This window comes from Bubalus kerabau, chromosome X, assembly GCF_029407905.1.
Source record: "Bubalus kerabau isolate K-KA32 ecotype Philippines breed swamp buffalo chromosome X, PCC_UOA_SB_1v2, whole genome shotgun sequence".
Classification (NCBI taxonomy): Eukaryota; Metazoa; Chordata; class Mammalia; order Artiodactyla; family Bovidae; genus Bubalus; species Bubalus kerabau.
In genome coordinates this window covers 5,033,747-5,042,755 of record NC_073647.1, presented here as the reverse complement: position 1 = coordinate 5,042,755, position 9,009 = coordinate 5,033,747, and the positions used below count along the sequence as shown (strand labels likewise).

The 9,009-nt window shown below is 44.2% G+C and overlaps 1 long non-coding RNA gene across 1 annotated transcript in view; it reads right to left on the bottom strand.

Annotated features, from left to right (window-relative positions):
• Positions 1–520: 520 nt before the first annotated feature.
• The window catches only part of LOC129639013 (uncharacterized), a 58,103-nt gene continuing 49,614 nt past the window's right edge, over positions 521–9,009 (bottom strand). Inside the window, exon 9 of the long non-coding RNA XR_008708130.1 lies at positions 521–1,184. This is a non-coding gene — a long non-coding RNA (uncharacterized LOC129639013). The remainder of the gene's footprint in view (positions 1,185–9,009) is intronic.

Sequence of the window (9,009 nt, the reverse complement as noted above, 5' to 3'; positions counted from 1 at the left end):
GGAGATATATATATCCCCAAAAAATGATAGCAGAGGCTCAAACAGATATTATACACTTGAGTTCACAGCAGCACATTCATAATAGCCAAAGATGGAAATAGATCAAATGTCCATCAATGAATGAAAAGATAAATAAAATATGATGTTCTATGTGTACAAAATAGAACATGTTTCAACCTTTAAAAAGGAATTAAATTCTGATATATATTACAACATAGACAACCCTGGAAGACATTTGCTAAGTGAAATAAGTGTGACAAGAGAGGACAAATATTGTATGATTCCATTTATATGATGTACCTAGAATAAAATTTATAGTGACATGACCTAGAAGAGTCATTACCAGGGGCTGGGCAGGAAGGGAATGAGAAGTTATTGTTTACTGGATACAGAAGTTCAGTTTGAGAGAATGAAAAACTTCTGTAGATGGCTTGTGGTGATGATTGTACCACAACGCAACTGTATTTAATGCCACTGTACACATAAAATAGTCGAAATGGTAAATCTGTGCAATGTATATTTTATTGGAATAAAAACAAAGAAACAGTGGGATAATCATATTCTTTTCAATGACTGAGGTAAACACCATAAGGAATACTTCAAAGAGAGACTGCTTTTGGGAAGCATGAAAGGGGTGGGCATAGGGTCTTCTGCTTATCACTTTGTATAAGCCTTTTGTATAAGCCTTTGGTATGCTTTTTAAAAAACAAAAACTATATGCATCAAATAAAAACATTTTTAACTGAAAAAAGAGTGGAGGAGATCACTCAGGGTGAGGTTGAGGAAGTGGTGGAAGAAGAGACTGTTGTTGTTGTTCAATCTATAAGTCATGTCTGATTCTTTGAGACCTCATGGATCCCAGCACGCCAGGCTCCTCTATCCTCTGCTATCTCCCGGAGTTTGTCCAAGTTTATGCCCATTGAGTCGGTGTTGCCATCCAACCATTTCGTCCTCTGTCGTCCCCTTCTCCTCCTGCCTTCAATCTTTCCCAGCATCAGGGTCTTTTCCAGTGAGTTGGCTCTTCACATCAGGTGGCCAAAGTATTGGAGCTTGAGCTTCAGCTTCAGCATCAGTCCTTCCAATGCATATTCAGGGTTGATTTCCTTTAGGATTGACTGATTTGATCTCCTTGCAGTCCAAGGGAGTCTCAAGAGTCTTCTCCAGCACCACAAAAGAAGAGGTACCTTAGGATAAAAGTGGCAAGAAACAAAACCCCACTAAAATAAGGTAGTGAAAAGAGAGAGTCATTACAAGGATCCAGGGAGTCACGTGGAAATGTAGTGTGGCCAGCACCACAGCCCCTCACGGAGAGTCAGAACTCCCCTGGGTGCCCTGTCCCATGCTTCCTCTCCTCAGTCCCGTCTCCCTCCTGTTCCTCTCACCATGCTTCCCCCTCTGCTCCTCTGTCTGCTCCTCTGCACCCCTCTCTGTTTCAGGATCTCTTCCCTGTTTCTCGGGCAGAGTTGCCTTTATTTCTCACGCTGCCTCCTCTGCCCGGAAGTGTCTTCTAGTCACTCATCCACTCACACAATCACATCCATAGGGTCAGCCTCTGAGTCGGTGTGACCCCTCCCCCGAGTTCCCTGCCGTATGCTTCCTTTATCTCACTGCATTCTGGGGGAGAGAGAACGGACTCCCACAGGTACGGTATCCACCTGCCATTAGAGAGCCATCACTAGACCTATTGACTGTGCCGGGGGCTTTACCATCCCTTCCTGAGAGATGATGGGTTTGGGAAGTACTGCAGTAAAGGAGATGTAAGTTGGGTATGAACCCAAGATATAACTATTATTGATTAAGATCCTTGAGGGACAGAGGAGTAGAAGAATCCAGAGAAGAAAAGTCAGGAAAAAGTTTCAGGCAGACAAATAGAGTGAGAAATGATGCAGAGCAAGATCCTGTAAAATAAAGACTTAAAAGGTGCCTGTTGAGTTTGGCGCTGGGGTGAATGAAAAGGAAGGACTTAGAACATCAAATACAAACCATTCTTTCAAGAGGCTTGGCTGGCAAGGCTTGGAGGGCAGGGAGACATAGGTTGAAAAGATTTTTGCTTGTTTTTATTCAAACAAAACAGAGGTTTTGTTGCGGTTACAAGTACAGCAGGGTATAAGGGAAGAGCAGAGATTTGTAAAGAGATGGAGAGGTGACAAGGTGGGTGTTGAACTAGAGAAGGGATGAGTTATCCGCTGAGACAGGTAGAACAGCCTAAGAATTGCAGTAACATTTTACAGAAAACCCAAATGAAACTTTTGGCCAACCCAACAGAAGACAAGCAGGCCAAGGACAGTACCTAGTACCTAGGGGAATGCCAACACAACACAAACGAGGGCCAACTCCAGATCTGATGGTCCAGGGTGAATGTTTAGTTTGGGTATAGGTTTCCCTACCATCATACAGCTCTGTACCGCTCCTTAACCTAATTGGCTTTGTGCCCCAGGAGTGCCTAATAATAACTTTTACAAATTATCATTAGAAAGGAAAGTATGGAGCACTAAAATCATATATCACATTCCAGAAAGAGGACAGAAATGGGAATTATGGCCCACCTTCCCTCTCGGGGTCTCTGTTTCCCCACGGTGAAAGTGAAGGGCTGGGACTTCCCTGGTGGTCCAGTGGTTAAGACTCTGAGCTACCACTGCAGGGGGTCAATCCCTGGTAGGGGAACTGAGATCCCACATACTGAACAGTGAAAGTGAAAGCGAGTCGCTCAGTCATGTCCCATTATTTGCGACCCCATGGACTATACAGTTCGTGGAATTCTCCAGGCCAGAATACTGGAGTAGGTAGCCTTTCCCTTCTCCAGGGGATCTTCCCAACCCAGGGATTGAACCCAGGTCTCCTGCATTGCAGGCAGTTTCTTTACCAACTGAGCTATGAGGGAAGAGTGGCAAAAACAAACAAACAAACAAACAAAAAACACATAAACAAGTGAAGGGCTGGTCTCAGTTGTTTCTCTGGCTCCTCTGGCTGGAACACTCTGATTCTTTGACTTCTGGCTTATCTCTGCTTTTCTTGTAGCTGTATTAATATTCTCCTACATTCATACAAATGGGGGAAGCTGACCACATTCTTTTACAAGCTAATGATAACAGGGGAAAAAATCCAAGGAACCTGAACAATCACAAAATACGATCAGTAAAAGAAAAGGAGAGTCAAAAGGAAAAAAATGTGATTGGCTTCTTGCTACTAATGTCAGTGCCCAGCTGTGCAACAGTAAGGCTGTGTTCCCTGGAGATCAAATCAATGGCTCAAAAGTGGAAAACAAACCACATTTTTTCTCTGGTCAAATCAAGATTTTCTACTCCAATATAAAATAAAATTAAAAATAAGTAAAAATAAAGAATAACTAAAAAAAAAATCAAGACTTATTCCCTGTCCCTGCTAATTTTGAGGAGATAGTGAATATGTTCCTCTCTCTGTAACATCCCTCACAGTTGTCATAAGCATTAAGAATATTTTAACATATATAAAAGAATATATGCTTAATTATTATTCTAACTCACTAACTATTCTCACCAAACTTTCAGAACTTCATGGGCAGGGGGAGATTAGACTAGGGACCGTATGCCCTGTCCACCTTCTTCCATGCTGCTTGCTTGCAACAATTTACCAGTGTCAACGCCTGGATTCCTCACTCCTATTATGAAGTTTAAAAATACTTTGAGTGGGATTACAAACAAAGATCATGCTGCCATTTCTACAAAAAGATGGTACAACTGATTTGTGTATACATCAGATCCTTTCAGTTCTTTTCCCAGGGTCAAGGATGGGATTATTCAGTCTTGTCTACACCCTCAACCCTCTTGTGACCAGATGGCTTTTAATTGTGTCCAGGTGGCCAGGAAGAGAGGTAAAAGTGGTGGTCAAGAAATTCCCTTGTTCATTTAGATCAGACCCAGGCCCATGAATCAATCACAGGTGCATGGACCCACATAGGAAGGTAGTTTAGCCAAATATTTCACCACAAGGCCTGTGTCACCTGCTCCACCAATGGGCCACATGTAGACACAGGCTGAGTCCCCCAACTTCAGTACTAAACATCATAGGCAAAGGCTCCAGTCTGGAGAATGGGTCAAGCTCTCAGTTTCTGCTTCAATCTGTGAAGCTGAGTCAGTCCCCTGAGTAGCACATAGGGGACAGTACACTGCCTTCTGTTTCGTGTACCAGGGCAGGTAGAGGCAGGGAGGTGGTAATGGCTCAGCTGCCAGCCTTTTCAGCAGATGGTGTCACCACCATGAGATAATTAGTGCGCAGTCCCACAGTGGGGCTGGGTATAGAGAATGAACAACTGAAATTGAAAATCAGATGAACAGAAATGGAGGGGAGATTGTGGCCCAGCTGTAGATGTTCATGCCTCAACATGAAAAACTCCAATTGCATCAGCTCTAAAGACGCAGAGCTTTTTCCATCGGCATTTGGGTCTCAAACACTTAACTAGCTTCCTGTTGTTGAGTTGCTAAGTCATGTCTGACTCTTTGAGACCCCGTGGACTGTAGCCCGCCAGGCCCCTCTGTCCATGTGATTTCCCAGGCAAGAATGCTGGAGTGGGTTGCGATTTCAGTCTCCAGAAGATCTTCCTGACCCAGGGGTCGAACCTGCACCTTCTGCATTGGCAGGCGGATTCTTTACCACTGAGTCACCAGGGACGCCCAACTAGCTTCCTAGGTCTACTTTATTTCTGCTCTTTCTCAGAAAGCACTGTCTCTGCGATTCTTTCTTTGCAAAGGTTTGAACCATCTTGCAACTCAGTTCTCCTGCTCCCTGGGCAGCCCCTCAGCACACCTGCCTAGAGCCCTACGTGCCATGGCCAGAAGCCCTTAGGAAGGAGCCTGCACTTGCCCCAGCACTTCCACCCTCTGCCTGTGTGCTGCTTTGCTTATTTAACCAAGGGCTGCCGTTGAATGTTACCAAGATGATAAACTGCGCTTTTGACTATTCCTTTGTTTTAAACATCCTTTTGATGCACTAAGAGCCACTTATATATACATAAAATAAGTGGCCCTCTGTTTTATGAACCGTTAGATTGAAAATGTGTCAGCTCAAGTGCAATCTACCAATTTACTGATTGTTGGTCTATGACTAATCAACAGAAATGAGCTGTGTTACTGGCAGATGTGCCAACAGTTACTTCATTAGTTGTACGTGTCTGTGTGGAGCAAGAGGTTGTAAAATAACAGTGGTGAAGAAGACCAAGGTCCCAGCTAACCCCAGGCTAAGGGGGCCCTGGCTTGCTAAATGGATGTGCAAGGGTCGTCCTACTGCCTTCAGTTCGGGGTAAGTCTGACCACTCGAGGCTGAGTGCCCTCCCTCACATGAAATGACTTGGTTTACCCTCCACCTAGAGTCTCTGATACTTGGCCATCGAGTTGCTTTTATTAATACAAGCAGGACTTTCAGAGTGACGTGCCTTTGGGGAGAAGGAGAAAAGACTATAAACACAAAAGAAAGGGAAACTGAATAAAAAAGGAAAGCCCTCCTGCAGTTGGAAGGTGGCTTCCTCCTTCACACTGGCTAAGTACACTGGATTCATAAACACTCTTATTGAATTGGGTTTCAGAGCTTCAACTTCATATTGACTTAGTCGATAGATAAGACAGAAGCAAACACAGCATCTAGCGATCTGACTCCAGAGTGGGGCCACCAGGGCATGACCTGGCTGTACTGAGGACACAGACAATGTTTGTTCTTAGCATGTCCCACTGCCTCTTTTGACACATTCTTCCCACCCCTTTTCAGCCCACTTCCCTGGGTCCCAGTGTCTTCTGCTGTTAATGCAAGTTCATGCATCTGATAGTGAGGTTAAACAAACTGAAAAGGTGGAGTTTGGAATAGGGAAAGGTTTACTGCAGGGCCATGCCAGGAGGTGGGTGGCTCCTGCACTAAAAAGCCTCGAGCTCTCTGAAGGGTTTCTACAAAGCATTTTTAAAAAGTCTGGTGGGGCAGGGGGTCGCCAGGTATGTGATCAACTCACACAGGATTCTCTGATGGCTAGGGAAGAGGATACTGTCACAGGGATTAAGTCCTTAGGCTCCGGGAGGCCTGGGGCTATGTGCTCCTGATCATCAAGTAGTTAACATTTTCAATTTTGTGGGGGGTTTTCACATCTGCGTGAAAAGGAGTACGTCAAGGCTGTATATTGTCACCCTGCTTATTTAACTGATATGCAGAGTACATCATGAGAAATGCTGGGCTGGAAAAAGTACAAGCTAGAATCAAGATTGCCGGGAGAAATATCAATAACCTCAGATATGCAGATGACATCACCCTTATGGCAGAAAGTGAAGAGGAACTAAAAGCCTCTTGATGAAGGTGAAAGAGGAGAGTGAAAAAGTTGGCCTAAAGCTCAACATTCAGAAAACTAAGATCATGTCATCTGGTCCCATCACTTCATGGGAAATAGATGGGGAAACAGTGGAAACAGTGTCAGACTTTATTTTTTTGGGCTTCAAAATCACTGCAGATGGTGACTGCAGCCATGAAATGAAAAGACACTTACTCCTTGGAAGGAAAGTTATGACCAACCTAGATAGCATATTGAAAAGCAGAGCCATTACTTTGCCAACAAAGGTCCGTCTAGCCAAAGCTATGGTTTTTCCAGTGGTCATGTATGGATGTGAGAGTTGGACTGTGAAGAAAGCTGAGCGCCAAAGAATTGATGCTTTTGAACTGTGGTGTTGGGGAAGACTTTGAGAGTCCCTTGGACTGCAAGGAGATCCAACCAGTCCATTCTAAAGGAGATCAGTTCTGGGTGTTCATTGGAAGGACTGATGCTAAAGCTGAAACTCCAGTACTTTGGCCACCTCATGCGAAGAGTTGACTCATTGGAAAAGACTCTGATGCTGGCAAGGATTGGGGGCAGGAGGAGAAGGGGACGACAGAGGATGAGATGGCTGGATGGCATCACTGACTCGATGGACATGAGTCTGAGTGAACTCCGGGAATTGGTGTTGGACAGGGAGGCCTGGCGTGCTGTGATTCATGGGGTCGCAAAGAATTGGACACGACTGAGTGACTGAACTGAACTGAACTTTCACATCTGCAAAACAACTGAGGAAATCTGCATCAAATCCTATCATCTAGGTACTTCAGAGAGGACTAAAGCAGAGGACATGGGGGAAGAGCTCTCCTGGGAAGGCCTCATAAAGTCCTGCTTGTTACACCACTGCCACTTGGCCTTGTAGAGTCATCTGACCTCACCTCTAATTTAAGCCGGGGTGCCAGGCCTTAGCACTGAGCTCCACTCCAAATCTGGCCTCTGCCTCAGATCAGAAGGTTTTGTTTCAGCCCTTCAGGGCCCAACTTCATAATGGGATATCCTCCTATGTGACATGTTTGCATTTTTTAAAGAGAGGTCTTCTGGAACTCCTTAGCCTAAATGAGTGATTCTAATGGTAGAAGTTTCTGCTATGACAAATCTTTAGTAAAAGACATTTGGGGTTCCTCAGGAGGGCAGTTCAAGAATTCCTTAAAATGTCACCTTAGGGACTTCCCTGGCAGTCTAGTGGTTGAGACGCCATGATTTCGTTGCAGGGGATGTGGGTGCCATCAGGGGGTATGGGTGCGATCCGTGGATGGGTGGTGGTGGGGATGTTACTTTCTAGACAATTGTACTCATTCTTCTGTGTGAAGCTGGCTCTAAAATCAACAGGAAGGCTCCTGGGCAGGAGGCATATGTCTAGAAGTCCAGTGGCCACTGCTGTCCTGGTAGGTTTCTCAGGTGGTGACAGAAGTGGTTTGAGAACAGTTCAGGCAGTCAGGGGTGCTGCTTGCTGGTTTTAGAACTCTATGATGCTTGTTTAGAAATTATCTACTTCTTGCCTGCTTTTTTTATCAGCAGAAACAGATGAAGAACTGGATAAGAAAAACCTTAGTAACTGTCAGTCATTTTACCAAAGGGGATTTCATTGCATATAGATTATACTGTTGCTACACTACTACAAAGCCTGCTTAGAAAACTAATTAATGAAATTGGGGAGTAATTCTTAAGTAAAAAAGGATCTTAAATGAACTACTGATAGATACACCAATGTGATGGATCCTGAAGACATGATGCTGAGAGAAGCCAGTTTTAAAGTTCTCTACTGTATGATTCCATTTCTATGACTTTCTCAAAGAGAGAAAACTACAGTGATGGGAAACACATCAGTGGTTGCCAGGGTTTGGGGGGGGTGTAACTACAAAGGGGCAGCATGAGGGAGTTTGGGGGGAATTCTGATATAGGGTTTCCCTGGTGGCTCAGATAGTAAAGAATCTGCCTGCAATGCAGGAGACCCAGGTTCGATCCTTGGGTCAGGAAGATCCCATGGAGAAGTGAATGGTTACCCACTCCAGTATTCTTGCCTCAGAACCTAAAACCTTATGGAAGGTCAAGGTTTTTAACCTGGCCAATTTAGTAATTTAGATATTAAATCATAAAACCAAAGCAAACTTCCAAATGATCTCTTTTGCAGACAAAAAATTGTGAGGACATTTAAAAAAAAAAAAAGCCAACATTGACAAGATTAAATTTGAGTCACTAAAGAAAAAAAAACTAATATTAAGGGGAAATGTGCTTTCCCCATTGTTTGTTTAGTCCTCTGTGAAATCAAGTTTCTCTTTGATCAAAGCAAGTGATAAGTTCAAGATGTTCCAGGTCTGAAGAACAAGCAGGAAAAGAGCTTTTAGGAAAAGATCATAAAAACCCTCTAAGCTCCTCTTAAGGAAGATGTTGAATCTTAAGGTGGTGCATCCGTTTGGAGCCCTTGGCCGAGCAATGGAATGGGGTTTGCAGCCAATCGTCCACAGCCTCTCATTCCCCCTCAGAGTTTCTCAATGGTCTGAGCCTTCTGGTTGCCCAGGGTTAGGGGTGACAGCTATTCACTATACAGACTTAACAGGCCCATTCAGATCTCAGACATTGACTGTATGAAGAACGATCAGGCTGGTGATTCCTGTTTTGGAAGGGCTAGGGTGTGGAGAGGTTAGAGATACCCTATTTTGATTTTCTAGTGTGGTTCTCCGAGATGAAGA